Genomic DNA, 20184 nt, shown 5'->3' on the forward strand with positions numbered 1-20184 from the left:
GAGGAGGAAAAAGAGCTGTTTTCTTTCATCTCAAGAAGTTATGAAGAATTCTCTAAACAAAGCAAAGCTCATGGTTGCATTATAAAGTACTCATGCCTTTCCTGATACCTCTGTCCCTTACAACAGTACTGAAGGCCTAACTAGCAATACTAAGAGTCATATGACTGAAAAACAATATGAGAGCAATATCTTAAACAGAGCTGTGAAATTTATCATGGAAAATATTTGCAAGCATATTGCTCAGAAATGTGGTAGCAGACATAAATGGTATTGTAGGCAAGTGGAAATTTTCCATAATACTTTGAATAAACTTGTAATTATGGAAATTTTCAGGGATGTATTTATTCACTCATTTTCTTGAATGTAAAGGATAAAATTTTATTTTGAACCTAGAAATAAGAATGGTTGGTATTCATTGAACAATACTTCCAATTTGCTTTCATGTAACTGGGTTATTTGGGTTGAATTTTTAAATCAAATTCCTTTTCCATGTATTTGTCAGAATGGTATCTTAGTACAAATAAAGCATTTTCTAAAAATTAAAAAAAACAATATGATCACTTCTTCACTTAGAACTATTCTGTAATTTGCAAGGCCTTTGGTCTAGCCCTGAAAACATACATATAAGTAATATACAGATTGAGAGCAAAGTATCTATATATTATGAAATACATTCATACACAGATACCTATATATGTATATACATACATACATACATACATACATACATACATACATGTGTGAATACATATATATAGAAAATCCATCTTTCTTAACTGCATTCTGTAGCTCTCTTTCTTACCCTGTCTTTTGCCATCTGAGTTTTAGCCATACTGTACTTCTTATGCTTTCTCAGGCATCGATGTTTCCTCTCATCTCAGAATGTGAGCCTGTCTTTGCTTCTCTTGTGTTTGCCTACATGTTGTGACAGATCATAGGTACAAATAATTTGTGGAAGGATTCTATGTCCTGACATACAGACACATGTGCCTGTAGTAGTTTAAATTAACACACACACACACCACACACACACCATAGACTCATACTTTTTTTTCCAGTTATTATAACTCATTAGGAAGGATTAAATGTGGTCTTTTGAGAGGAAGTATGTCACTGGGTGTGGGCATTTGAGTTTCAGGGTTTCAAAAGACATTCTCTCTTTCTCCATCTCCCTCTGTGTGTGTGTGTGTGTGTCTATCTCTGTCTCTCTCTTTCTCTCTCTTCTGCCTGAAGACCAGGAAATAAGCTTTTGCTTCCATATGCCCACCATGATGATCCTGGACTAACCCTAGGAAACTGTAAGCAAGCCCTGAATTAAATGTTCCCTTTAAAAGTTGCACTGTTCTTTGTGTTTAATCACAACAATAAAACAGTAATTATGACAAAAGGTGGTACCAGGAGTGACATATTGCTGTGATAGGCCTGGCCGTGTTGCATGTTGGTGGAATGTAGCCTTTAGGACTTTGTATTAGGAAAGCAGCTGATTGTTGTAAGTGGGGTTTAATAGGCCATACTAGTAGAAGCATGGAAGACAGTGAAGCTGAGATCAATATAGACTATAGAGGCCCAGTTCACAAGGTTTCAAAGATGAAGAGAATTTTATAGACAATTCTTATATTTTGCCAAAGAAGTTAACTGCTTTCTGCCATGTCCTAACAAAGAAACAAACAAAAAATTCCGGATGCTAAGTTGAATAGTTTGGGATAAATATCAATGGCAGAGAAAATTTCAAAACATTCTATCATGGAGTATCAAGTAGTTATTAGTGATCTTCAATTTTTTTTTTTTTTCTGAGACAGAGTCTCTCTGTGTAGCCTTGGCTGTCCTGGACTTGCTTTGGAAACCAGGCTGGCCTCGAACTCACAGCGATCCGCCTGCCTCTGCCTCCCGAGTGCTGGGATTAAAGGCATGGGCCACCAAGCCCGGCCCGTGATCTTCAACTTTTAAAAAGCAAGCAAAGCAAAAAGTCATATAAAATGTACGATTTGAGGAGAACAAGAGCATCAGGATATTTAATGCTGAATACAAGTCTTGTGCTGAAAGAGATGATTATAAAAGGAATCTTTGAAAAATGAAATAGAGGCAGTGGTGTCCTCAGGGAAAGACCCCACCTAGCCAATATTGAAACATGTGAGAGGAATAATAAGCCTACAGGAATAAAACTAATGCTTTATCAATTAAAGTGTATAAAAATTATTTCAAGGAGAGAGCCAGATTCCAGCCTCACAGGCAATAGAACTTGGCAGCTTTGGCCATGTGGTTATAGCTTTACCATAAAAGGTACAGAATTTAAGGGGTTGTGGAATATTCCTTGAGGAAAGCCACAGACACCATGTATGTGGCAGGAGAATCCATCCATGAAGGACATAAGAGAATGCCATGTGGTATTTATACTTTGACTTGACCTACTTCATTAATCTGTTCAACAACAAGGTCTCAACTATTTAATTTTATACTGATGTAAAAGCTATTTTTAACCTGTATCTCTAAAACAAGAAGAATTTACTCACATTAGTAGCACATACAAAATATAGATTTTTATTTTGCGTTTGTCTGTACTTGAAAATCAGCTTTCTGTTACTGTGCAATAACCAGAGACATGTTATATCTACCATTTTCTCTCCTCAGTGTAATTATAAAAATGACAGCATCTATCTGTTCAACGAGAGGCATGGCTTAGAAACTGTTAGCTAATTTGTAATTTCTCAGGTATTTTAACTAGGGTGACCCTGATTTATAAGGCCCAGTACATTTATCTTGTTTCATGTTGTTTCTAGAAATGAGAGGGGAAAAGGGGATTGTAAATCTTGACTCACAGCACTATTGGCAAAATATTCAACAAACATATTTCATAATACATTGTTCTGAAAACATGTAACAAACACTATTATAGTCATCCCTGTACCATCTTCCTTAATTGCAACCTGCTAGGATAATATTTTTTTTGTATTGTGTAAAGGTTGTCTTTGCATTATTCAAATGTAGAGCGCTGAATACTGTCTGAAATTTGTTTCTGTTGTCTTTATGAAACATCACTTGTTTTGGTACTTTATAAACACTCTTCATCATCACTACTGATTGGTCTAATCAAGAACTGAGAGCCTAGAGCTAGGCAGAAGAGAGAAGAGGAGACTTCTAGGCAGAGATAGAAGCTATGGGAAGAATTGAAAGGCACAAGATTCTCCAGTCAGACACAAAGAAAGGGACTATGGAGTGGTAACAGGCAACATAGTATATGTGGACTCATATAGAGAGTGAATTAAGTCATATCAGCTATTTGAGAACAAGCCTAAGCTATAAGGCTGAAGCTTTCATAAATAATAAAATTCTCTATGTCATGATTTGTAGGTAGTGGGTAGAGATAGTCCAGTGATGGCTCATATCTCATGTGACATTGTAAACTACAGTTTGGTAACTCAATCAATGATTATCCATGCATTAAGTTATCTGCTCTTATATCTGGGATATACACATCAAATACTAATGACATTATTAGAACTTAGATAAGCTGAGAACCAAAGCCCCACAAAGCAATCAGAAGGCTACTGTAAAACATGTCTATGTGCAAAGACGTATCCACTACCTTTACTTCCTTCAAAGGACAGTTAGCTTATTCTTGAGTTTGGCCTTTGTGATGTTCCCAATAAAATTTCCAAGAAGTGGGAACAGAACTGAGTTGGATGACATTCAAGCAGGCAAGCCATCTGTGTAGTACTGGGGCATATTGAGTCTTTTCCCCAGGCTTCCATCAGATGTGGACGCTGGGTGATATTGGCCCATCTGGTGTAGAGTTTCTGCATCTCACAAGGTTCCACTCTTACCACTGATTCACTGGAGATGAAATTCCATTCTATCTTGACATACTTGCCTTAGAAATGTTGTCTATCAACTTTATAATGAAAATTGCAGACTAAAGGCATGTTTTATTTAATTTTATGTTATTTGTTCACCTAAAAATGTGGTATTCAGAATCTTACTATTTTAAACTTTTTCTTGTTTCTTACTCATTCTCTTACTCAGAAAAAGCAAACATAAAATATTTTCATTGTTTGCTAGAACTACAAAAACTTGTATAGGCCTTGAATATCAATGTGGTAAAAAGTTCTTTGCATGCTTTTTAATGGGCATCCAGTATTGAGAATCATGAAATGCTATTTCTCATCATCTTGATATGATTCAACATAGAACTTAATGCCTTCCTCCCTCCCCATTATTAAAAGATTCCATAGAAACTAGCAGGCTTTTTGTAGGCAAAATAGTAAATTACAGACAATGAACAACTCTTTCCCAGGGTTGACATTAGAATAGAAACTGACCTCCTGTAACACAATTTAGAATTTATTACATTCCATGTCACTCAGTGCATGTTTCCACACTTTCTTTTTAGTTACCATGATAGTTTTAAGTGAGCTGAAGAATAGCTGGGAAGCTTAGAAAGTATAACTGAACCTCAATCCAATTCTTATATGTAAGGAATACATGAATAAAAGGTATGCCTAAGCAAACTAAAAGCAATGTTATTATGTGATAGTCAGAAATTCTGCTGAGAAGCAAGGCATTCCAAAACTTTAACAAACTGAAGAGTGAAATGTAGAATACTAGCTACCAAATCTCTGAAGTCTTCTGTGGAAATAATCTGTCCTAGAGTGTACAGAGAAAATTGGTAAAGAAAATTCACAGCACAATGACCAAAGCAGTCTCTGCTGCTGTTAATTTTAGCCTAATTACACATACACACAAAATCCAGCTACAGCTTAACCAGCTCTAGAAATGTGCAAATCTTTTATATCATATTATAGTCTATGTGAAAGAAAAAAAAGCACGTTAGTATGCAAAGATCTATCAGAAACATGTTCTAACTTTTTCTAAAGTTTCCTTATTAATCTGTGTGCCATCTTATTTGAGAACATAAACCAAGGGACTAAGGATCCAATATTAAATAGGAAAAAGAAGCCAAAGATTTAAGAATCTGTCATGCTTTCTGTAAGTTGTAATTTTATTTTTTAGTTGAAATAATGTGTTATATTAAACCTTCTCATATGCACAGAACACTTACCATGCATTTATTTCTCTTATCACTACAATCTTCCATCCCTTCCCTGACTTCTTGGTGGTGATCTTTCTTTCTCACTGCAAATAGGCTACACACATCATACTACAGTTTTTCTGCTTTCTCTTTTTGTTGTTAATTTAAAATAGATTCTTATAACCAGAATCTGTCTTTTATAACTTGTGTATATAAGCCACATGATTGTACACATTTTCTCCTTCTGGCATTAAAGGGAAGTATCTGCCCTGATATAGAAGTAATGCAGAATGGACTTGTCACTTAGCTAAAGCTTAACCTGACTAGTCACATTCCTTTGGCTTTCCTAACATTTTTGTATTTATTACATTGATTCAACATTGGAAACTCCCCTTTGGTTTTCTCAATACTGAAGTGTAGTCCACAAAATACAATTATTCTAGTCGAGGTATGCCAAGACTCAAGTCTGATGATACTGACCTGCCAAAATCCATATAATTGCTGTCTAGGGTCTCTCTTCTGTCAGGGTGCCTCATCACGTTCCTTCTGGATACTGGGGCTATCTTTTTTAAGTCCTGGGGTAATTCTGGGACTCCAGCCACCCCTCCTTAGTCAGAATACCTGGCTAGTCTTCCAGACTCCTCTAAATCCTTCCCTTCACTTGGTCTTTCAAAGGATCTCCTTTTCTTACCCCTTTCTCCTTATTCCCTCACCAAAAATTTCCAAATTTAATGTGAATCTTGCCTTCTACTCCAGCAACACCTACCAGGATACCTCTATGTCTCTCCTCTTCCATTCCCTGGCCTCAATTTGTACTATCTTTCACTCTCCAAAATGCCAAACCCTCACTTATCCTCTGCCCCCATTTTAGTCAATCTCAGTGTATGAAACACCACTTTCCCCCTTGTTTTACATCATAAATCCATGTATATTATACTCTATTACATCTCTATTAAGGATTCTTCTGCCTTCATTTCCAAACCTTAACACGCTACACTTAACCAGCCTCAGGTGCCTCAAAACTATAATTCAATCCATCTATCCAAATATTTTCTATGTCCCATATCTTCACCCTACAATACCCCCTTCAACAAAGGACAATATTCACTACCTACATCAAATATTTCACTCTAACACTAAATTCCTTCCATTTTTTCTCCAAACCTGCCTGGCTTTCACTTTGACAGATATGATCTTTCTATGTAATTTAACCCAAACATGCAATATATGGCAGCAGATTAACCCTACCTTCACTATACAAACCCTCTATCTTTTTCAATCACCTAGTTACAAAATGTCTAAATACATGTCTAAAGATGGTAAAGCTTAAATGCTATAAGAGTCCATACAGTCAAGTCATCAATATCTGAAGATATAAATAAAACTCTATAAATACAAGTTATAAACTGTTTTAAGATCTGAGGTTATGAAAGCTTAAATAAGTTGCAAGGATTTGAGAAAGTGATTTAAGATATATAAAAAGTTGCTTCAGATTTCTTTCACTCTCCGTATGCCATTGCTTGGGTTCCAAAACTTTTACTATACCTCAATATCAAATCTACTAGCTTTACTACAATGTGGGTTTCGGTACAGTTTACTAACAATAGTAATACTTAATGTCTAAAACGTTTATCTCTTTTTATAAAGTTAAAGAATTCTTGTTAGTATCCAAAATTGACTTGAATCCTCCTCTCACTGGTCAAATGAACTTCAGATAAGTACTCTTGTCAATAAACAGCCCAAGTTTTCACATCAGCCTATTCCTGAGGTTGGAATTTCTCCTCTGGTCTTGTGGCTCCCATTCCCAACTACTATGACCATGGCCAGAAAATTTTACCCAAAATCAATTTTTCCTACTTAAACTCAATTCTGATTTCTGTCCATTTTCTATCTGTCCCAAAATATTTCAAATCAACTATATATTTTGCATTTTAATTTTTATTAATTCATTCATATTACATCTCAATTGTTATCCCATCCCATGTATCCTCACATTCCTCTCTCCCTCCGAATTTCACCCTATTCCTCTTCCCTATGACTGTGGCCAAGGAGGACCTCCTCACCCTGAATATGACCCTAAGGTATCAAGTATCTTCTTGGTAGTCTGCTATCCTTCCTCTGAGTGCTACCAGGCCTCCTCATCAAGAGGACATGGTCAAATATGGGGCACAAGAGTTCCTGTGAAAGTCAGTCCCCACTCTCCACTTAACTGTGGAGAATGTCCTGTCCCTTGGCTAGATCTGGGTAGGGGTTTGATGCTCACTGCATGTATTGTCCTTGGTTGGTGCCATAGTTTGAGCAGAACCCCTGGGACCAGATCTGCTCATCATGGTGTTCTTCTTGTAGGTTTATAGGACCCTCTGAATCCTTCTGTTTCCCCATTCTCCTCAGCAACTCAGAAGACTAGGTATTCCCTAAGAGTATGCATCATAGACATCTCCAAAGAGACTAGTTCCATATTGTCCAGCCTCACAAATTGACTCAATATTTCTTACTATTCTCTAGCTTCAGATGGTCTTCCAGAGCTTGGATACTGGGTGAAACTGTCTGCTCTTTCCAAACTTGGCCATTTTCCAAGCTTCCTTGGGCTCATAACAATCCCAATATTAGCAGAAAGTAGGCAGAAGAACAACCTCTATTTACCCACACCCAACAATGCAGCACTAAAACAAAAAATGGGAATGAAGGGCTAACAGGTTCAAGAATTGTAAATGTGGTGCCTGGAGCTCATGTTTTTCCCTCTTTCCTTTCTTTTGCTTAACCAGTAAATACATTTCAAAAGATAACCACCACTATATATTTCTATGCTTGTCCATTTCATTACACTGACCAACTGGTCCAATCAGGACTTAATAACTCATACTAACATGTTATTCCTCCATTTTCTGCTTAAAAACAACTTTTACAGAAATACCTATTATTGTCTTTGCCTGATCCAGAGGCAGTAATACATCACCACCACCTGGGCTTCATGCACTCCTAACCTTCTTGGGTAATAAATCTCCTTTTTTTTGCTGAATATTTGGTGTCTGGGAGTGTTTTGTGCTGACCCTAGGTCCTATATAAATTATGTATATATGTGTAGTGTGCACATGAGTGCACTACATATAGATGCCAGAAGAGGGCATCAGATTCCCTTGAAGCTGATGGTGGTTGTAAGCTGCCTAGTGTAGATGCTGGGGACCAAACATAAGTCATGTGCAGGAGCAATATGAACTCTTAATTATTGAAGCTTGTCTCCATCCCAGATTTTACCAGTTTTATATATAGTCACTAGTATGTGTATCTATACACTTATGTGTGTGTGCACACAAACACACAATCTTTATATTATTTGTCATATTGTTGACTCATGCCCACCACCATTCTCAACCAAGAGAAAATTATCCCAACTCAAGAATCCAGAATCATCTGGTTCTACTTTCAATAGACATAGTATTCTCCTCTTCTCCAGATCCTGAGTCTGCTGTTCTCTGATCAAGACTCCATTTCAACATTAAAACTTTAAGAACACTATATAAATGGAATCATACAGAATTACTTTCTGGGATAGAGTCCTTTTATACAATCTAATTCCCATTAGATGCAGAAAATGTATCCAAGGGTTAAATTTGTTTTCATCCTGAGTATTATGTGGCAAATTCCTCTGTCAAAATTAGTTTTATATTGAATCACTACTCAGATCTAGCCAAGGGACAGGACATTATTCACAGTTGTGTGGAGAGTGGGGACTGACTCTGACATGAACGCTAGTGTCCCATATTTGTCCACTTCCCCTAGGTGGGGTGGCCTGCTAGCACTCAGAGAAAGAATAGGAAGGCTACCAAGGGGAGGGGAATAGGGTGAAAGAGAGAGGGATGGAGAAATGGGAGGAGACAAGCAAGAAGATAGCAATAGAGATGTAATCTGAATAAATTAATAAAAATGGAAAAAATTAGTTTTAGCTATTTGAGTGCATTTGCCTTTCCAAGCAAAAGTTAGAATTATGCTCTTTAAAAGAGAAACTGCTAAGACTTTGACAAAAAAACAAAAAAACAAAACAACACACTTCCATTAAATCTACAAATCAGCTTTACCATGCTGTGTTACAATTTTTGTAAAGATTATCCTCCATTTATTATATTATTTTAGTTCTTTCATAATTAGTTTGTCATTTCAACATACATAGCTTGTTAACACCTTGTAGACTTATGCTTATGTTTTCATGGGTAATTTTAAGTCTACTTACTGTGTCCACTGTTATAGTGAATACAAGTAGATGGTTTTTGTATACCACAACTTTGATCATCCCACTGTTATTTCAAAGAGTTGACTTTTGTTGGTGATTTATTTTTTGCAGGCTTCACAGAATAAACAATATTGTATAAACAGTAGCTGCACCTACAAATAGAAGCTGTTGTTCCACTTCCTTCCTAGTCTGTTGACTGATTTGTCTTTAATGGTATCACAACACATTAAAGTATGAAATTATGAATAAGTAAACATTCAAATACTTCCAACAAAAGCTATATAAATTTGCCATATTTATATTGTCTGTAGTTATTTTGAATAAAGTGAGTAAATGAAAAACAAATATAGTATAAATATTTTCTGAGCTATACTTTTATAGTCATCCATTACTAGTACCAAATGTATCATAAACATTAGTTTTAAAATAAAAGAAGAAGGACATCAAAATGACTAAATGCATATTTTCTCAACAAAAGATAAATCACTTGAAACACAAATGAGATATTTCAAAGAGAAATAACCTATAAAATCTCACTAGCATAATCAGAAAACAAAAATTCAGTTTAATCTCATGTTCTTTATGTACCTGAAAAAGATTCTTGTACATTTCACATTTTATTTTCAGATTATATAAGGTTCTTTTCTTAGTTAAAGAATGCTTCAGAAAATATCTAATTTTCTGTGGACAGGCAGGCCTAGAACAAAGCATTCCATTAAGTATTCCAAGGTAAATCGGCTGGAACTTTTATTGAGACTACAAGAGTTGAGCCACCTAATTAGAAAAGGATTTTTCAGAATTTGTTCAGGGAATTAAAGGTTATGAAATTTAAAAATAACTACAACTTGTAAAAAAGCCACAGACAAGGCTTTCCTCTCATTCTGAGAAAGAAGCTATAACATTTCCTTGGTTTTAATATGTTTTATAATAAATGGCATTCATGGTAGCCAAAATTGATTTACAGAAAAATTGACAGACTGACCTATATTCAGCTCCTTAGCTTGAGACTAAATATATACTCAAGATAGGCTCTAGAACTTTTGTTATCTGTAAATTGAAATGTGCAATATGGGATTATCCAACTGAGACTATAGCTTATACAAGTTCTGAATTTTATAAATCTTTGACAAATATGAAAAAAAGATTTTATGACCACAGGTAAATACCATGAATTTAATGTCTATGGTCATTTGAGTCTAACAAAACAGCAACATCATACCCTATACAATTACTTCAGATTATTTTGAAGATGTAAAAGTAAGTATATTATCTTTTCATCCTGTTGCAGCTAAATATTTCTCAAGCAATATATTTTATTTATCACCACATAGATGGACAAACAGAAAAAAAAAATAGAGGAAGCAGAGGTTTTCCCAAGCCTAAGTAGCCCCTGTCAGAACCAGAGTTTAACTGATTTTATCAGTGAAACAAAATGATTAGTTTGGCCACCTACATTATTATTATAATAAAATTAATTATATTAATTAATTATAATAAAATTAGTAATTATATTCAAATTAATGTGGTTCTTTAGTAAGTCAAGTGACTACAGTTGTCAGACACTATACTTATCCACATGAATTGTTAGTTGTGCAACTTTTCCCTACTAATTCTTTTCCTGATAAATACATATATATTACCCAGAAGTAGGACTAGACTTTGTCTTACTTCAGCATTTACTATTCTATCAGACTCTCACAGGCTAAAGCTAGAATCAACAACTACAGAAATAACAAAAAGCCTACACATACGGAAACTGAGCAACTCTCTACTCAATGACAACTTGGTCAGGGAAGAAATAAAGAAAGAAATTAGGGACTTCCTAAAATTCAATGAAAATGAAGGGACTACATACCCAAATTTGTGGGACACATTGAAAGCAGTGCTAAGAGGAAAGTTTATAGCACTAAGTACCTTCATGAAGAGATTGGAAAAATCTCATATAGAAAACTTAATGACACATCTGGAAGCCCTAGAGAAAAAAAAGCAGTAGAAACACCCAACTGGAGTAGACAGTTGGAAATCATCAAACTCCGTGCTGAAATCAATAAATTAGAAAGAGAGAGAACAATGCAAATAATCAACAAAACCAAGAGCTCGTTCTTTGAGAAAATCAACAAATTAGACAAACCATTAGCCAAACTAACTAAAAGGCTATTCAAATCAACAAAATCAGTAATGGAAAGAGGATATAACAACAGACACTTGAGAAATACAAAAAATCACTAGGTCTGACTTCAAAACCTAATTGCCACTAAATTTGAAAGTCTAAAGGAAATTGACAATTTTCTTGATGTATTCCACTTGAGAAAGTTGAATCAAGACTGAATAAACAGAACAAGAAGCAGTCATTAAAAGTATTTTTTTTAAAAAGCCAAATGCCAGATAGTTTCAGTGCGGAACTCTACTAGACCATCAAAGAAGGGCTAATCCCAATATTCTTTGAATTATTCCATAAAATAGGAATGGATGGAACATTATCAAACTCATTCTATGAGGTCACAGTCACCTTGATTCCTCAGCATCACAAAGACGCAACAGAGAAAGAGAATTTCAAATAAATTTCTCTTATGGAAATTGATGCAAAAATACTCAATAAAATACTTGCAAACTGAATCCAAGAACACATCAAAGATATCATTCACCATGACCAAGTAGGCTTCATCCAAGACATGAAGGAATGGTTCAATAATGGAAATCTATCAATGTAATCCACCATATAAGGAAACTGAAAGAAAAAGCCACATGATCATCTTCTTAGATGCTGAAAAAGCATTTAAAAAGTTCAATATCCATTCACGTTTAAAGTCTTGGAGAGAGCAAGGATACAAGGCACATATCTAAATGTAATAAAGGTTATCAACAGCAAGTCAGTAGCCAACACTAAATAAGTAAACAGAAACGCAAGGAAATTCCACTAATATCAGGGACTAGATGAGGCTGCCCGCTCGTTGCCATATCTCTTGAACATAGTATTTTAAGTTCTATCTAAAGCAATAAAACAACAAAAGGAGATCAAGGGGACCCACATAGGAAAGGAGGAAGTCAAATTATGGCTACTTGCCATAACCAAGCCCCAAAATTCCACCAAAGAACTCCTCCAGCTGATAAACACCTTCAGCAAAGTAGCTGGATACAAAATCAACTCAAAAAAGTCAGTAACCCTCCTGTATACATAAAGCAATCATGCTGAAAAAGAAATTAGGGAAACTACACCCTTGATGATAGCAACAAATAATATAAAGTATCTAGGTGTAACTCTATCCAAAGAAGTGAAAGACTTGTATGAAAAAAACTTCAAATCTCCAAAGAAGAAAATTGAAGGTGGTATCAGAAGGTTGAAAGAGTGCCTATGATCGTGGATCAGGAGAATAACATAGTAAAAATGGCCATCTCACTAAAAGCAATTTACAGATTAAACACATTCCCTATCAAAATACCTACAGAATTTTTTAAAGAACTTGAAAGAACAACTCTCAAGTTCATATGGAAAGGCCAAAAACCAAGAATAGCTAAGATAATCCTGTAGAATAAGATACTTACCAGAAGAATCTCCATCCCTGAACTCAACCTGTACTATAGAGCAAAAGTAATTAAAACTCCATGGAACTGGCATATCAATAGGCTCCTTGATTAATGGAATTGAATTAAAGATCGATCCAGAAATAAATCCATACACCTATAGGCACTTGAGTTTTGTCAAAGAAGCCAAATCAATGCAATGGTAAAACAGTAGCATCTTCAACAAATGGTGTTGGTCTAACTGGATGTCCACATGTAAAAAGATGCAAGTTGATCCATATTTATCACCATGCACAAAACTCAAGTTCAAGTGGACTAAAGACCTCAACATAAAATCACAGACACTAAATCTGTAAGAAGAAAAAGTGGGGAAGAGCCTCGAACTAATTGAAACAAAAGACAATTTCCTGAACAGAACTCCAAGAGCCCAGGCTCTAAGATCAACAGTAAATAAATAGGATCTCATGAAGTGGAGAAGCTTCTGTAAAGCAGAGGACACTGTCAACAGAACCAAGTGACAGCATACAGACTCATAAAAATCTTCCCCAATCCTCCATCTGACAAAGGGCTAATAGCCAAAACACATAAAGAACTCAAGAAATTAAACATCAGCAAACCAAGTAACCCAAATAAAAATTGGGATTCAGTGCAAATAAGCAAAGGTGAGTTTGGTGTGAGACACAACCCACATAACTGAGATCTACATTTAATAAATGGTACCACATGAAACTGAAAACTTTCTGTAAAACAAAGGATATTGTCAACAGTACCAAATGGCAGCCTGCAGACTGAGAAATGATCTTCACAAATCCTACAACTGACCAAGGGATAATAAATAAAATATATAAAGAACATAAGAAATTAAACACTACCAAACCATATAACCCATTTATAAAATGGGGTACAGAACAAAACAGAGAATTCTCACAAAGGAATATTGAATGGCTGAGAAACACAGAAATACTCAATATCCCTAGTCATCAAGGAAATGCAAATAAAAATGGCTGTGAGATTCCATTTTACACCTGTCATAATGGCTAAGATAAAAAACTCAAGTGACAACACATTCTGGGAAAGGAGGTGGAGAAACGGGAACAGTCTTCCATTGCTGGTGGGAGTACAAATGTGTACAACCACTTTGGAAATCAATTTGGCACTTTCTCAGAAAATTAGGAATAGGGCTGCCTATACCCAGCTATACCACTCCTGTATATATACTTGAAAGATGCCCGATCATACAACAAGGACACTTGCTCAGCTATGTTCATAGCAGCTTTATTCATGATATCCTGAATCTGAAAACAACTTAGATGTCTCTCAACCAAAAAACGGATAAAGAAATTGTGGTACACTTACACAATGCAATACTAATCAGTTACCAAAAACAAGGAAATCTTGAAATTAGCAGGTAAATGGATGTAACTAGAAATGACGATACTGAGTGAGATAACCCAGGCCCAGAAAGACATGAATGGTTATATACTCACTTATAACTGGATATTAGCCCCATAATACCGAATAACTATACTACAATTCACAGACCTAAAGAAGCTAAATAATGAGGAGGACCCTAGAGCGAATGCTTAATTCTCACTCAGAAGGGCAAATAGAATAGACACCAGGAGCAGTTGAAAAGAAGCACCAGGATGGGAGCCTACCATAGAGGTCCTCTGAAAGACTCCACACAGCAGGAGATCAAAGCAGATGCTGAGAGTCACAGACAAACTTCAGGGTGGCAAGTATGGAGTCTTATGGAAGAGTTTGGACATATAAGGACCTGGAGGTGTCAGAAGCTCCACAAGGAGACCAATTCAGCCCACAAATCCAGGCCAGGTGCGCTGCATAGAGAGATGCACCATCCAAGAAACATTCATGATGGGGAACTTGACCTTCTGCTCAGATGTAATAGATAGACAGCACACTTTCCTTGTTGATCCCATAATATAGGAAAAAGGGCCTACTGTTATATGGATTCTGGTGCCCACTCACTTATCACTTCCTTCTGGTGGGGCGGCCTAGTCAATCCACAGAGGAATATGATACAGGAAATTCAGATGAGACTTGATAGGCTGAGGTCAGATGATAGAGGAGGAGGGCTTCTCCTCTCTGGGTACTAGAGGAGCAGAGAGGAAGGATAAAGAATAGAGTGTGGAAATGGGAGGCAACAATGGAGTAAGGCTACAATCAGGATGTAAAGTGAACAAATTAAAAATTCTTTAAAATTAAAAAAAAAAGATAATTTACAGATAACAAAGTACTATTTAGTCTCTCCCTGGGGGTCTTTACTCTTCCTTTTTGTTTAATAAGCACCTCTTTTAGGTTGTGATTAGCTCTTCCTACAATTGCTTGTCCTATAAGGTTTGTGTGGTATACCAGTAATGTGCTTTATATTATAATATGCAAAGAATTGCTTTATCTTACTAGACACATATGGGGGAGCATTATCAGTCTGAATTTATGCAGATATCACCATAATTGTCATTATTTCCAAAAAGTATGTAATTACACAATCAGCTATTTCAGAACTTCCAGCACCTGCCCATTGAAACCCTGAAAATGTTTCAATGCTATACATACCTTTGTTTTCCAAAGTCTTCAAAATGGAACACATACGTCTGCCAGATTTTGTTTCTTTTGTTACCCTTAGGGTTGCTCCTAGCAGGTAATGGAGTTTGGTTTTACAGAGAACATGTAGGATATATATTCTTTAAATAATTTCTTTGGCTTGTTGCCAAGTGATAGAGTTTTTTTTTTATTATTTATTTAAACCTTTACTGTTAACATAATATTTTCATTGAACTTTAAGGTTTCTAAAAATTTTCCATTAGTAAATGGCCATTTTCATCACTTCCTTGTGCGAATGTACCTGGCAAACCTGTATGAGAATCAATATGAGTAATATGTAATAGTTAGTATCTACTTCTGATAGCCTGTTGCAATTGTATTAAGAAGAAAGTTAATTCTTAGTTATCAGGAGTAAATACAGTAAAGTTTTTATGTGCAAAATAAATCTTTCTGCATATTGAGAATCAGTAATTATATTAAAAGATTCAGGAAAATCTAATAATACCATAAATAGTACATAAAATTCTGATTTTTATACTGAGGTATATGAGCTTTTGATCACCTTGCTTATTTTCTGTGACTTATAACCTATTATTCCCATCTTATTTGCATCAGCATAGAATGCTGGTGTCTCTGAAATTGGTGTTCCCTTTACAATATGTAAAAGAATCCAATTAGTTATTTTTATAAACTATATATGTTTCCTTTTAGAATATTTGTAATTAGTTTCTCCCAAATTGTTATGACAAGCTCTTTTCCAATCTTCATTTATTACCCAAAATGACATAATCTCAGCATTAGTAAAAGGCACTACAATTTCTGCTGGGTTTGTTACTTACAATTGTTGTAGTCTTACTCTATCTTTCATAATTCAGAAAACTTTTCTATGTATGTTTCACCTTTTTTACTTTGTTTATGTGCTAAGACAATCTATTCCATTATATTAACTTCCCTTTGCATAATGTGCCCAGTAGAAGAATGAGTCGAAAGCAAAATAACCAAAATACAATCAAGTTTAGGAGTAATTTGATATACATATACATCTTGTTGTCTTATTCTACCACAGACAAAATTTTCTCTTTCAGCTGTTAGGCATCTTGGACTGCTTAAATCTGAGTATCCTTGTAATATTTGAAACACATTACTTAACTCCTAAGAACTTAATCCAATTATAGGCCTCACCCAGTTAATATCACCCATTAATTTTTTTTTAAATCATTAAGAGTTTGCAACTGGTATTTATGAACCTGTAGCTTTTGTGGTCAAATTTGTGCTTACTTCTTTTGTAACCAAAAATAGCTCATTGAATCATCACTTTGTATTTCTTCTGTAGCAATCTGTGAATCCCAGCATGGCAGAATTCTTTGTTTTTCCTTAAACATATTCTCTAAAGTATCTGCATCAAAATCAGCCAACAAAATATCCATGTAATGGCAAATAATAGATTGAGGCAACTAACACCTGTCTCCCATCAGGGTCTGACACAGCTTTATTTACAGCTGATGGTAATCTCTGTACAAAGTCTGTGATGAGTTCTCCAGGGTTTTGTATTATCTCCATAAATGAAATACATCTTTTTCTAGGCTCATCATCCATATACCAAGCTCTTAAAGCTGGAAAAGGACATGGTCCTATTATGACATCACCAGATGGGCTTTGTTCTTGTAAGTCAGCATAGTGCTATTCACCAAGCCATTGATTTTTAACAATATTTATTCCCCTTACTAAATTTAATTATTCTATTTTCTTGTGGTTTTTATCCCACCACCATAATAACTATTGTAAAGGTTGGGCAGCTGACACAAATCCCTTCCTATCTTGGGGAGTAATTCTATTTTGTGAAGAAACAGTCCTCTCGGAAGGATAGAATTTTAAAGAAACTAGAACCAGGGTATTGTGTTGGTTGCTTTTCTACTGCTCTAAAATAAATAAATAAATAAATGGATAAAAATAAAAACCGTATAAACAATTTAGAGAACACAGGGTTAATTTGGCTGCTGGTTTCAAAGGGTGTTGCCCATAGTAGCTACAAGGGAAGAAAGGGGGCTGAAGTAGCTACAGGAGATTCCAGCACAGCTCTATAAAATCTTAGCACTTCAGTAAGCAAAGAACTCTGTTAAGTTGCACCTCTTGTTAGAGCCTGTATTTGTAATGCTTCCACAACCTACCCAAATAGTGACACCAGCTGAGGATCAGGTCTTCAAACACATGAACTTGGGGGGACATTCACATTCAAATTATTCTAAGTGCCTACCAACCAATAGGTTTATAAGTTTGCTGAGCTCTACAGATTTCCAAACTCCATGATGACACAGGAACATTATTTTCAACCAATCAACTCTTACTGAGATAATGAAAATTTATTTGGGGCTTTTCTGTTAATTAACAAGTTTCTCATGTAGACTTAGATAATACTAATTGAATGGCTTGCTATATCAGTGGATGAAGTTTGGACCTGTGATTAAAGCCTTTCAACTGCTAATTCACCACCCTTGTATTATAAACAACTCCTTATGTCACTTCAAATGTAGAAACTTCAAAAAATATTCAATGAAGTCAATATCAGATAGTACCATATCTTGTCGCTGTCTCTTGTCTCTAGATTTTTAGTTGTTACCAGTATATGTCTGTGGAGCCTGGCTAGGCCTGGCCAGTTTTGTCCAGTTGTTCAGGGACAGTCTGCTGGGGCTTGCCTGGTCCCATTCAAAGCACACAGCTGTGGCTGGACAAGGTGTCGACAGCTGCCTGGGCCCCCATGTGGCACCTGGGGCTTTCTGTGGACTGGAGTGGCATGGGAGGGTGGGGATTGGAGGATAGATCCACCCATTTCCCTGAGATTTCCCCAGGCCAGGAGCTCTGGAGCTTCACTGCCTGGAGTTCAGTCACATACACTGAGTTCATGATATTTCACAGATAGGTCCTTGTCCAGATTCTGTGGGCTCGGTTCTCATCCTCCATAGGCCTTGGATGACTGGGGTGCAGAACCACTTGTGGTCTGCGCTGTGCTGACCTTTCTTACCTAATATTCTCCAGGTCTTGCAGTCTTTGGATCCCAGCAGGGTCCTTCGTCTCCTTCCTGTAGATCAGATACAGTGCCATCTTGGAATCCCCACTGTTTATTATTTTTTAAATTCTGTGTCATTTGGTAGTTTCATTTCATAATAGTAAAATGGTTTTACCTGCACACAGCCTTCTGAAGGTAAAATATAGAAATATGTACTTTTTTAGTCATTGTTGTATTGTTGTGAAGAGACACCATGATCACTGCAATCCTTATAAAGGAGAAATTTTAACTAAGTGTTGTTTATAGTTTCAGAAGTTTATTCCATTGTCATGGCAGGGAGTATGGCAGCATGTAAGGAGACACTGTGCTGCATCCAGATCTTCAGGCAGCAGGAGAAGAAACACTGTAGCTGGATTGGGCTTTTGGAACCCTCAAATTCCACTCAACCCCAGTCCCACTTCCTACAACAAGTTTATACCTACTACACATCCATACTGCCTAATCTTTCTCAAGTAGTGCCAGTCCATGATGACCAAGCATTCAAATACATGAGTCAATGTAGGCCATTCTTAATTGAACCACCACATATACTAACTTTAAACAAAGAAAATATAGAGAGTTGTGCATTTAGTGAGAACTTGACAGAGAGTAACAAGTATGCTTTTGAAGGAGAAATAAACACTTCATTTGGGATGTTTTGCTTCTGTGGTCTACAAATGGTTCAAGGGCACAACCACTAGTAAAGATTATGTCAGAAAATGTGGAGAGAACCACTTTAACTAAGTCTTTAAACTCATCGAACAAGATGAAGAAGTAGAATGGGTATAACAGATGTTTAGATAACTGTAAAGGATGAACACATTTTAGTCGGTCAAAACAATGCCAAACATTTCAACATGTTAAGATTTTATTCAAGATTATTGTAATCAAAGAAGATAAGAATGTAGTATGAATCAACTACACTGTGGAGAAAATGTCTAAGTTTTTTAAAGGTTAAATATGGAAATCTTAATACTCACTTGCTAGTTGATGTAGCCAATGGAAAGCAAACTTTCCCATATCTTTATGACAAGGTGGTTTTATAATGTAGACAAAGGCACCTACAGAAATTGGTCCCCATCCTACCACAGAAATATGGCAGCTGTACACTGTCTTTTCATGTTTACATTTCAGAGGCACAGAGACCTGGGATTCAAACTTTAGCAATTCTGGATTGAAAACTAACAAGATGCTTGCTGGATAATTTATATCCTTTTGAAAAATTCATAGTTGTAAGTTGTCTAAGCATAAAACTAAGAAACAACAGGTCAAGACACAGAGTCATAAAGAAGGATGTCCAAAGTTTACAAGCTACAAGATTTCCTCCAAATCAGTCTCCCTTTGAACTACAGCTTTGCCCAATAAAACTAAAATCAGCCCAAATTTATTTAAATTTCTGCATGTGAAGATGGATATTATTGTGTTTTTGATCATTGACTCTGATTTTTTGGTCTTATTTTTCTACTTGTTAAAATATAGACAATGGAACAAAGGTTAATCACATATAAATTATGTCAGCTTTGAAGGCAACACCATGATTACTAATGTGAGCAAAATAAGTTTATATATTTTTAAATTGTCATTTGTACCTCAACATAGTGAATGACTATCACATTTTATTGAAAAGCAAACATTGTTTCATATTTTGTCATGATTTATAGAATGAATATAAATAATTTCAATGACCAAGCGATATCCTCGATTTTCCTTATAAAATTCAAATTCATCAGGCAATTTATACATTTTATGCATAAAATTACAGTTAATCTATTTTTTACATTCTTTCACTTTAAATAGCCT

Source organism: Acomys russatus, chromosome 12 (genome assembly GCF_903995435.1).
Source record: "Acomys russatus chromosome 12, mAcoRus1.1, whole genome shotgun sequence".
Taxonomy (NCBI): domain Eukaryota; kingdom Metazoa; phylum Chordata; class Mammalia; order Rodentia; family Muridae; genus Acomys; species Acomys russatus.